Genomic DNA, 12,113 nt, shown 5'->3' with positions numbered 1-12,113 from the left:
AAGAGACTTGAGAAAGAGGCTCACTCATTTTTCTGGTAAAGAGATACAAAAAGAGAGCTAACAGACCATCAGCCTTGTGTACATTTGGGCGGAAGAGTGAGCGTAACAGTGTTTCAGAAGATCGAAACCCAACCTTCGTTTCATGCGTTACAGCCCTGTGTTCTAAGCGACCACAGGGCACCCCAGCGTTTCTGTTTTCACCCAACCTCCCTGCTGAATCTTGCAATCTTGCCTCGTTCAGTGGGTTCGCCACCCCCCACAGCCGCTGAGGAAAACCGTGTCCTCTGCCTCAAAACTTTTATATGGCTTTTGTTCTCCTGCTAGACCGGGGCCCAACTAAAGTCGAATTTCCAGTTTGGAAGCGAACATATGGCCATGTGATTTAATACATTCTTGCTGGCAGAACTGGAAAAGGCTGTCTTCAGAAATATATAGCGGCAGCTGAGACCCAAGATCTTGGTTTATCAGCAGAGAACAGTAGGGATGAAAAAAAAATCCTATATTAAGGTTCAGCGATCCCAAACTCCAAGGACTGTTGCCATAGCTGGGCGAGTTAATGCCACCATCTGCAACAGCTGAGTTTCCACTAATACCACCGGGCCTCTTACTCATCAGGGGCAATTGTGTCTCCTAAGCCATGTTGGTTTTGTAAGACTGCCTGCTGCTTGGCACTGTTTCAGCATGTGAATATTTCCATTGAAGATTTCCCCATCTGGCGGCTGCCCAGGCAGTCATGTCCTGGTGTGCGTGGTGGTGTTCTTACAAGGGGATCAGGCCACCGAGAACGCGACACCTGCCTGTGGGCGACGCGGGAAATAGCTGGGCGAAGCAAAATGTCACAGGGCACGGTTGCAAAGAAATACATTAAATATGCTGCATTCTGTTGGTGTAGCCAGGTGACAGAAGCCCATCTGGATGTAATCTATTCCTTGGAAACAGAGTCAGAGAGCCAAGAAGTGATAGCTGCCCAGGTGTAGAAATGTGTGTCCCACATCAGTAAGCCTGCAAAGTTTGGATTCCCTGTAGTGCTACCTTACTTGGGAGAGTCACCCAGCCAATGAGAACACCTTTTCAGTGATGTCACAAACTTCGCCTCTCCAGGCTGGGAGAGCCAACCAGTTCTAATCACACCCTGGTCTCTGCTGATGAGCAAAGTCAGAGCTGCTGTGCCTTTACACTGGTGACCTCTCCTGAGTAGCTTGATTGAAACGTTCGAGGGAAGGGAAGGGGGTATAAGGTAGAAGCAGGTTTTAATTTTCTCGTGTGGTGAAAACCCATCTATTATTCCATCTCAACACAAATAGAATTATGATTTATGTCTTATAATTTTCATAGGTGATTTCCTGTACCTTTGACATTTCTAATATATATTAGGCAGTTAGTTATATCCCCTCCTCCTCCAACAGGAAGCTGGAGGAAAAGAGGGAAGTTGGGTGCCTTCCCATGGGCTTTGGGTACCAAGTGAACGGTGCTGAGGCTAATCCTTTGCCTGGAGTAAGTGTTAGCTGCATTGAATATAAACAAAGAATAAATACATCCATGGAAGGAAGAGGGCGGGGCCTATGAGGGCCCAAATGTCACCCCCCAAAATGCTCCAACCCCATATGGTGGGAATTGGGGGTCAGCGGAAGTTGACTGCCCATCAGAGTGACGGTTGTAAGATTGATTCCAGATCCTTTACTCACCATATTCAAACCTGTATTAGTGAGAGTTGAGTAAGAGCGTCATGGTGGAATGTCCAGTTGGCCATTTACTAGCTGCATCCCTGGGCAAATTACCTATCTTTTCTAAGCCCCAGTCACTTCACCTGTACAATGGAGATAATCATAGGATCTGTCCCGTGTTGTGTCAGGATAAGCTCGTAGTAGCTTGCAAGAGCAAGCTCTTGGACTTCTCTCCCCATCTCAGAGTTCAGTGACTTCACACCGATAGGTTGAGAATAACCAGGTGGGAATATTTACACCATGGAAATTGGCAAATGCCACAATCCAGAGCATTTTCTTTTTTTGAAGCACTAGCTCTTACACATTTGGGGGAAACTAATAAGATAGTTTGTGTTAAAGGGCTTCACGGCATCTTGCACATTAAGGATTAGTGAATTATTACCTTTTACGTACATGCTAAGACTTTGATTTTTACATCTGTAGAACCAGGATGTGACTTATAATCAATAGCATCTTACAGTTATAATTGGCAGCTGTTTTCCTTATTGGCTTATAAATAATGGTTCATGTACCAATCAATAGAGAGTTAAGAGTTGATGAAACACTGTTATTATTATTATTATTACCAGCATCATCAGTTTTTAAAGTTTATTTCTGTATTTTTGAGAGAGAGAATGAGAGCACAAGAGGGAGAGGAGGCAGAGGGAGAGAGAGAATCCCAAGCAGGCTCTGGCACTGTCAGTGCGGAGTCCAATTCGGGGTCAAACTCAGTAATCGTGAGATCTTGACCTGAGCTGAAACCAAGAGTCGGATGCTCAACCTACTGAGTCACCACCCAGATGCCCCATCAGCATCATCGTTTTTACGTTACGTCCTTTATAACAGTCCTTGTATATGATTCTCAAAATGTGGAGGAAAGCACCCAGGTGCCATTAAACCGAGAGCAGCGTGTGGCTGATTCTAGGGGGGCCTTGGAAGTAGACAAAACCCTCCCTGTCTTCATCCTTGCCTACAGCTGGCAGCTCCCCTCCCCTCCCTGCTGCTCTCTCCCCCCAAATCCTCCAGCTAAGCGCCGTGCCTGAATAATCCCATAGGACCCTTGGCATGCCTGAGTCCTTCAGTGAACGTGACCCCTCCCTGAGCAGTTCTGCACTGAGGCCAGACAGCTCACTAGGCACGGGGAGCTGGAGTCCCCATGGAAGGCGCTCCACATGTCTGGTGACAGGCTGGTCAGGAGACTTTCTTGAGACCAGGATCACCCACACAGACCGCGGCTTGCAAAACTGTCAGCTCTGCAAACCCTTCCCACCTTTGGATCCAATTGCCTGGTGGGTGACAGTGGCTGAGGCTCAGTCCTTGTTTATTGTATAACCCAGTGAATGACTAACTGAATAGCAATAATAAAGATATGCCAAACATGAGGCATTTAATACATGAAATCAAGCATTATTTCGGATGTGGTAAATGGTACTCAACGATCTTGCTAGGGAGATGTAAATTACTTTAGCTCTTTTAAGAGACAGTTTGCTGGTGTGTATTAAAATTTAATACGTGCTGGAGTGCCTGGGTGGCTCAGTGAGTTAAGCCCCTGTCTTCAGCTCAGATCATGATCTCATGGTTGTGAGTTCAAGCCCCATGTAGACTGCCATTAGCGCAGAGCCTGCTTAGATTTCTGTTTCCCTCTCTCTGCCCCTCCCCCCTCTGAAAAATAAGTAAATATTTTAAAAATAATAAAATTTAATACATGCCTACCACATAGGCCCCTTCTGGCCTTCCGGCTTCACAGAAGCACTCCGAGGAAGGGCAAACAAGAGGTCACAGAACGTTCGTGGTTCGGCCATGCTGTCTCTAATGGCAAAACCCAGAAACAGCCTAAATACTAATAAGGTAGAGGTTAAATAAACACTGCTGCCCCCATAGCCATCTACCTGCAGCAATTTGAAGAATGAAGCCGATTTGTACATTCTGACAAGGAAAATATTAGGGGGAGAAAAAAGAATTTACCAAACACTATCGTAAGAAGATAATGAAACAAAACCATTACGCATTTTCACAGGGGAGCTTACACACGTAAGTCAAACTACCAATAGTTGCCTCTGCAAAGGGGGATACGGTGGGTGAGGGGCAGGTGGAGCATATGGTCAAGGCAGACTTGAGCTTTATTTTCATGCGTACATTTAGAATTTTACAGCCGAGAGGTTTTCATATGTTATTTGCATAACGAAACATGGTAAATAAACAAAAGGGAAGCCTTGTCAACGGAGACTCAGGCTTAGGAGCGAATCCTCGCACAGCAGCCAAGGCAGCATTAAGCCGGGGAGGACCTGCCGAGTGGGAAGCGTGCGAGGCCAAGCACAGCAGCACAGAGCTGCTCAGAGACGGCTGGTCCCGGATGCGCAGGGGCCTGGAGCCCAGCGCGCATCATCCAATGGAACGGCCGTGGTCACAGTGGTCTTGCCTTCCTGCAACTGTCCTCTGCTGAGCCCCGGAGGCAGTGGTGGAGGGAGAGGTGGGGGGTTACCGGAGAGGAGGGGAGGCGAGGAGAGAGGAGAGTGGAGTCATGGGAGACCAAGTGTCTACCTCGTGATTGCAATAGAAGCCAGGCCTTTCCTCGGCTGAGAATTGTGGGGATTTGGTGGTTTCTTCCTTCCTCCTTCATCCCTACCCTGAGCCCAAGAGGATCTCTGGGCTCCAAACCTTCTCACATCGCAGGATTATAGAGCCCATTGGGACCTCAAAAAGTTATCCGGGTCACCCCCGTTCCCCCTGCTAGGAAGTTAGCCATTAAGCAGGCCCCGGGAGAAACAATCACATACACACAGAGCATTCTTTTTGCTTCCTCGGAAACCAAAATATTTGTTTTTCTTGGTCAGTCCAAGTTCTTATTTCCTAACAATTTCACAGAATGGGATTCTTAAGACCTTGCTTGGTCTTTATCATCCATGCACCATCCATTCATCCATCCATCAGTCACTCACATCTCTTTAGCACAAGGTACTGAATACCTGATTTTCAAGGGTGGAGAGTTTGTCAAGGAAGGCTTGGAGGAATCAATGCCCACCCCCTCCAAAAAAAAAAAAAAAAGGAAAGAAAAAAGAAAGAGTAAACCAGGAACCTTCAGGCAAACCGGTTGGGTGTCAGAGAAGGGAGGAAGCAGTGTGATAGGGTTTCGGAGCAAGTCCACTCCACGCTGAAGGAGATACGTGGACTGCACCACGTTTTAGCAACTCGAACGCCCCCGTACTCACAGAGCACTGTGAATATTGTAAAAAGAGCACAGAAGCAACTGTAGACTTTGATGATGAAGTGATTTGGTGTCCCCGTGAGATCTGACAAAGCGCGGGACCCTCATCCTCAGGCATTGCTATGCCTGCTAATGAAATGCCAAGAAAGCCTGGGAGGCAGATATGCAGTCAAGAGATTCAGGACTGGACCCCACATTCCTGGCAAAGGGAAGCCTGATTAAGACGGCGCGGGCGGTTTTCCCTTCCCAAACTTGGACAACGTCTGATGTGTTCAGGGGATATTCATCCAAGTTGAGAGTCAGGAACCAGGTTTCCCCACCGTTTGAACCCTCTAGCTCCGCAGCCAGCTTTTGTGATTTTAATTAAAACCTCCGTTCTGTGGGCTCTTCCGTGCTCAAGAACAATAACGGCAGACCCTAACTTTCTTTAAAATGACGTGCCACTCTTGATACACTCAGGGCCAGGATGAAAGCCCAGCAATAAATCACACCGCCTGTCACAATATGAGGTAGCCTGGGCTATTGGGGGCAAATGGCCTGCTGTGGATGTCAGTGGCTCCCGCACTGGTGAGGACGTATGTCATGATTCTTGTGAGACACAGGTGGCTACTCTGCAGGCAGCCACGCACGCTCTCCACTTCGTGGCTGTGTTCGCAAGTGGTTTGTTCATCAAATACTTGCTGGCGATACTCAAAAGGCGGCTGGTCCATCATTTAAGTAAACTGTTAACGAACCACACAAATGAATCTCATGAAGCGGCTGCTTTATGCCTTTAGGGTTAGGACAGAGGCTAGAACGGGGATGAGGGACAGCCAGGAGCTGGGCTCTCAAGCTGGTGAGGGTGAAGCCCTGGCGTCATCAGGGCCGGGTTCGAATCCTCCCTCTCACTCGCCAGCTGGGTGACTTCAGTCCCTGTACCTCAGTTTCTTCTTCTGTAAAATGAGATAAGTACGATTTTCTATTTCAATGTATGGTTAAGATTAAATGAGAAAGGATTAAGAGACAAGGGTAAGGCACTCAGCTCAAAGAATATCAGCCATTATTACCAGGGCGAAGAGATTTCCAGGACTTGTTTTATAAGTGAGGCCCAGGGAACAGGCATCTGTAGATTAAGGGCAGGTGCTCCCGCTTGCTGTATAGACCCGAGAGCGAAGCCTCACAAGCACGTCAATTTTGGGTTCCTTTCATTCTATATTGGCTCAATCCTAGAGGGTTAGAACTTGAATCTTTTAAGCATTCAAGTTATGGAAATCAACTTTGCAGATACCAGGTGGGAAAAAAGAAAAAAGCAGAACCTGAAAAACAGATGCATTCTATTTGGGATGTAAATTAAGCCTTTTAAGAGGCTTTTAAGAGGTAGCTTTTCCAGGATAATTGCACTGGAAGGGCTCTGGGCCAATTTAGCTTTAACCCAACCGTCACCTCGCTGTGGATACAAACGGGGTCACTTCTAAATTGATGCCGTAATTACAGTGCCTCCAAAGCCAGTAGATGGTAGGGCAGATCTTCAGTGCCCCCTGGCCCCGGTTATTGCTGCTGGGCGCTGAGGGGTGTTCCCATGTGTCCGTGGGGACTGGAAACGAGGGTGGCCACACGTCCCTCTTGCTGTTTATCGCTCCTGCCCACCCCACCCTCCCCAGTTGGCTGCCCCGAAGGGAAATTCACTGGTGCCCCTTCGGTCACTGCTACTCATCATGAGATGTGAGTGTCCGTGCCCATTGGTGATGTCTGCAGTGTCCCCACGGCTGTCACCTCTTGGGGAGCCAAAGCAGTCATGGGTGGCCCCGAGCTTTGTGCTCTGGGCCCAGCGGCCACTCTGTGTGTGGTTCCAAGTCCAACAAGGTCCCTCCTGAAATCCATCCCGGCAGCTTCTGCTCTTGGCCAGCAACACCACAGAGGCACTTAGCTGAGCTGACAGGGAAGAGAGACCAAGCTACCCCCACCCCCCACCCCACACACAAGGCCCTCTTCTCCATTCCCCTCAGCTACCCCAGCTCCAAATATACCCCCCTCCTCCCCAAGGTCTGCAAAGAGCGTCAAACAGACCCTAAGGGAGGGATGCTGCTGGGACAGACAGCTTGCTCCTTAGCCACACTCTGTTATGCTGCTACCAGGGCTGCTGAAGTCATTTCTTGGCCTTAGTAGTTGAAAAACCTAAAATAAGGTTTTCATCCACCTGTTAAAAAACCCTGTGAAACCACAAACCTCAAACAGCACCCTGATTTTGTCCCAAAGTTAGGTCATGGTTGTTCTTCACTGTGGGACCTGGTTAAGGTGACTGAGGCATAAACATGATCAAAGACATAAAAACACCCAATGGCAAATGCAGAAGATGGTTTACTGCAGGTAAATTGATATTAGAAACACTCATTGCAAGCCGATGCAAGCGAGAACATGATCAGAGTAACAATGCCTTCAAAGGAACGGTCAGGGAGGGCTGTGACAGTTACCCGAAGATTACTGTTAACCTTCAGTTTGTGCCTGAAATTAACTTCATCCACTTTGGTGCATTCCTCGGACAGAAGTCATCTGAATGAATTCATTTATTCTTCACTGCATGTTACTGGATTTCTACTGTGTGCCAGGCACGATTTTAGGGGTATGATACATGACTGACCAAGCCCGCCAGACCCTGACTTCCTGGATTTTCTTTCTGTAATTGGGGAGACAGAAAAAAACAAAGAAGCAAAAGACAAACATATAATACAATGCCGTTAGTGATAATGGTTGTAAAGATAAAGGGACCAGAGAGGATAGGAGGAGATGTTGGCTTGAGATGGGGGCAGCTTGCCATAGAGAGGCACGGTCTGGTAGGGGTACATAGCAAGTGCAAAGGCCCTGAGGTGCTCCAGCTGTTTGGGAGAAGAGTTTGGTGGGGGGTGGTGATGCTAAGAAGTAGTACCGTGGCTAGGGTAGGTAGCTCACGGGCAGGACTTGGATTTTACTCGGTGTCTTTGATGATTATTGATAACTTCCGACCTAGAATCTAAAAATATTCTGATCCTTACTATAGTGGAGGCTATGGAGAACCACCCAAGTGTAATCATTCCCCCCAGGAGTGAGGGTGTGCTGGCCTCTAGTTGCTGAAGCCTCTGACCACGTCTGCTGCAGGCCTAGAGCTTGAAGGGTGAGGCCTCGCCCTGGCTTACGCTCCACCCACACCAACGGCAGCCAATGGCTGGCCAGCGTGGGAATGTGGAGGCGGAGCCTCCTTGCCTCCGTCGAAATGTGAGTCAGGGTGTGATTAGCCTCAGGGCCTGCTTGTGGATTGGGCTGAGGTCGATGCTGCACACGTACTTGTGCTTAATCCCGCCTGCCTCGAGTCGCCCAGGTGCTGATCCCCAGAACACTGTGCGGTACACCCTAGCAGGCCAATCCCCAAACCTGAGTCTCTCCCCTGCGGATGCAACCCAGGATAATTCTCAGCAACCGGCTCCATTATACAGATCTGTATGTAGATGGAGAAGTCAAGGGTGACCACCGGCGTCTTCCGCCGGCAAGCTGACAAATGGTGAGTTCATTTTATTTTTTCCTGTTCGGTTCCTGACTTGGCTGGCCGCTCTTGATATCATTTGGTGTTTTTCTCTGAAGTAGAAAACCCGTAAGACAGGGGAAGGAGGTGGAGAGCGTTCTCACGAATTGGAATCTGGTTTTACTCTGCTTTGGCTCTTGGATTCGCAGGAGCCAATCGGTGGCTTCAGCCAAGGATGTGGAAAGCCTATGAACAATATTTAGGTGTGATTAGACGTCCCAAACCAACCCTGAGAAGTTCGTCGTGAGTTTGCTGATACTGTGATGTTATTAGCAAATATGTATTTGCTTTTGTCATTTCTAACACAGATCTCGTAATTTCCAGGGCAAAGGTGTCTTTTGTCATGTTGATGAGTGACTTGGAAAGCCCCAAGGTGACCCTGAGTGGAGGGTTAGAACTTTGCAATGAAAAGAAAGTGCTTGGGGGTTGGCTCCATGTCTAAAGGCCAATGATTAAAGCAATCATGCGTTTGGGTTTTTTTAATGTTTGTTTATTTATGAGAGGTGGGGGGAGGGGCAGAGAGAGCGAGAGACACTGAATCTGACAGGCCCCAGGCTCAGAGCAATCGCTCATTTGTAATGAAGCCTCCATTAAAAACCCCCCAGAACCCCTGGTTTGGGGAGCGCCCAGGCTGGTGAACACATGGAGATGGTGGGGGAAGGTGGTTTGTGTGGAAAGGGCAAGGGCGACTCTGTATCCTGTCTTGTACTTCACCCTACACCTCTCTTCATCAGCTGTTGATACATATTTCTTAATATCCTTTGTGATAAACTGGTGACTTAGTAAGTTCAAGGTTTCAGTGAATTTCGTGAGCTTCCCAAGGAAGGTTGTTGGAACCTCCCATCCATGATGAGTCCTTCTGAAGCCCAGGTGTGCAGCGGGGAGGCTGTAGGACTGAGCTCTTTGCTGTGAAATCAGATGTTGTCTCCATGTGGGTAGGATCAGAGTTGAGTTAACGTGTAGGATACCCAGCTGGTGTTCAAGAACTTGTTGGTGTGGAGGGCTCCACCCAACACACACACACAAACACACACACACAGAGTCCGCCTACCTTCCCAGATTTCCTGTTTTNTTTGCTGTGAAATCAGATGTTGTCTCCATGTGGGTAGGATCAGAGTTGAGTTAACGTGTAGGATACCCAGCTGGTGTTCAAGAACTTGGTGTGGAGGGCTCCACCCAACACACACACACACACACACACACACACAGAGTCCGCCTACCTTCCCAGATTTCCTGTTTCCTGAGAGAAAAATAAAACCCTCATCTTGTTAAACCGCTTCTCTTTGACTTTTCTACTATATAAGCTGAGCCCACTCTTTATAAAAAGGCCTCAGGCTGTAGCCACTAGTTGATTCCTCAGACTTTTTAGAAAATGCCAGTCTCATCTTTTTCTCTCCCAAGCGAAGAGCAAATTGGGATGTGACTTAGCATTTGAATTCTAGCAATGGAAGCCTTGAATTCTGGCATTAAATTTGGCTGCAGACTATCGACTATCAGAGAATCAGTACTCACACGGATTACTTGATGAGAGATTGGATGCTCTGAACGCTGGGTGGAGGGGGTAGAATGCAGTGATTGCTTCCCCCCCAGGATGGAAGTTATAGGGAGCCCTAGGTCTTAGGCACCTGACACCCCATGTAAGAATTTTACTCTCTCAATGGAAGCAGTCAGGATCAGCAGAGTGGCTTTCGCCTCTCCTCACCAAGGAATGGCAAGACTATGAGCTATTTGCAGGTATCTCCCTGCTTACCTGATTTAGGAAGGAAAACCATGCAGTGTTTAAAGTTCCCGTGATGAAAGCTTCTGTTGGGTAATTACGCTATTTCCGAAGGTTCTTGGTTAAAACTCTCTTAGAATTTTGTACGCTTCCTCTTTGACATACCTTTTTTTTTTTTTTATCATCAAAGAGGAAGAGAAAGCTTGACTATGAGCCTCAAACAAGATAACAGATGACGGCGGGGCCTGTTGCCATGGGCCCTTATTTCTGCTCCGGTTGAAATCATTAAAGGGGTCAAATCATTTATGCGTCACTCACACCCACACGTTCCCAGTTGCCTGGTGTGGTTGCAGGCTTCTGTGTAGAGAGAGGGCAGACCCTGCCTCCCCTGTCGCCATCACGATGGCAGGTACATTAACTCCAGGGCAAGTGACTATTTGGACAGTTAGCAAATGCCACCTGTAGCTGACAGCTGAGGGTCGTGCAAGTGACACGGGACATTGGAAATTTATCTTTGTCTCAGGTGGAGACACAGGGAAGGCGGAGTATCTGGGGGAAATAAAGGTCTGGTGAAACCAACTCCTATAAACCTAAGGCTTAAAGTGTTTGGCTAATATTGCTGTAAAAAAAAAAAAAAGCACTTTGCTGATTTCCTACTTATAGTCTTTGCCCACTTGTAAACTGACCTGCAGAAAATAAATCCTTGATCTTATAACTTGCTCAGATCCGATAAGCCTGCTGGGAGTCAGCCAGCAGAGTGTCCCCAAAAGCAGGCATTTCACTCGAGGGTTTCTGTCCTGCGGCGCCAGCTCACGTGACTCCTCAGTCTGGTCTTTGTCGGCCGGACTGAAGCCTGAGGCAGCAGGGAAGTGACTTTGGGATAGAAGATGTTGAGCCAACCAAAGGGTCAAGGAACATGGCAGGCTGGGGGGGTTGCCATTCGCTTTCATTGAAGCAGAATTAATTCCCTCCTGAATAGAAGGGGCAGATGGAACAAGTCAGACAGTCTAGGGTTGGTTTTCTCCATCCTTGTTGTTTGAACCGAGGTCACATTCATTACTGACCCTTCTCTGTGGATGTGATGAGCATTCAGCAGCCCCTAAGTGCAGATGAGGCCGAGCTTTCTTGTACCCCCAGTTGACCTCGCACACACACAGACCTCTCTCTCTCTTTCTCTCTCTCTCTCTCTCTTTTTTACCCTACACAGAAGCTGTGGGGAGGTGGCTAATGTCCATGGGGGACGAATCCAGAGGGGTCCAGGAGAGGTCACAGCACAGACAGGGTCAGTCCTGCTATCAAATCTCAGGGCAGGTGCAGAATGTTAATGAAATGAAGTTCTTGATTACATAGTTCCTGGGTCCAGGCCATGGGGTGAGAAGGTGTATATGTATTCATTCTTGCAAAAGTGACTGAGGGGAGCTAGGATGCAGCAGCTAGGTGGTTTTGGAAGGCTCCCTTCTGGGGAGACCATGGAAAGGCCAGCTGCCCACTTTTAAGGTGATTCCCCAGTTCCCTTGAGACCCTTGGTCCTTTGAGTATCCCCCTTTCTACCTCTTTCTGCAAACTCCATACATTTTTCGTGGCAGATATTGGTGACCCAAAAGACATGGAACCCCAGAGAATAGGACCTAGTACCCTGATCTTGAAGGCAGGGAGGGCTTAAAACTTACCAAGAAAGCAAGGAAAGGGAAAGAAAAGAGGGAAAACCATTTACTCTCTATATTAGCATTTTTAATTAGTTTCACATGTGTGGCCCTAGCTGGGTGCCCAGACGACTCCAGGCAAGGTTTTTCATTTATTTATTTATTTATTTTGGGGGGAGAGGGAGAATCTTAAGCAGACTCCATGTCTGTTGCAGAGCCTGATTCGGGGCTCCATCTCCAGACCTTGAGATCATGACCTGAGCTAAAATCGAGAGTTAGATGCTTAACCGGTGAGCCCCCCCCCCCAAGGGCT

The sequence above is a fragment of the Crocuta crocuta genome, unplaced genomic scaffold (genome assembly GCF_008692635.1).
Source record: "Crocuta crocuta isolate KB4526 unplaced genomic scaffold, BGI_CrCroc_1.0 scaffold41, whole genome shotgun sequence".
Classification (NCBI taxonomy): Eukaryota; Metazoa; Chordata; class Mammalia; order Carnivora; family Hyaenidae; genus Crocuta; species Crocuta crocuta.
Note: the sequence above shows the minus strand (reverse complement) of the source record.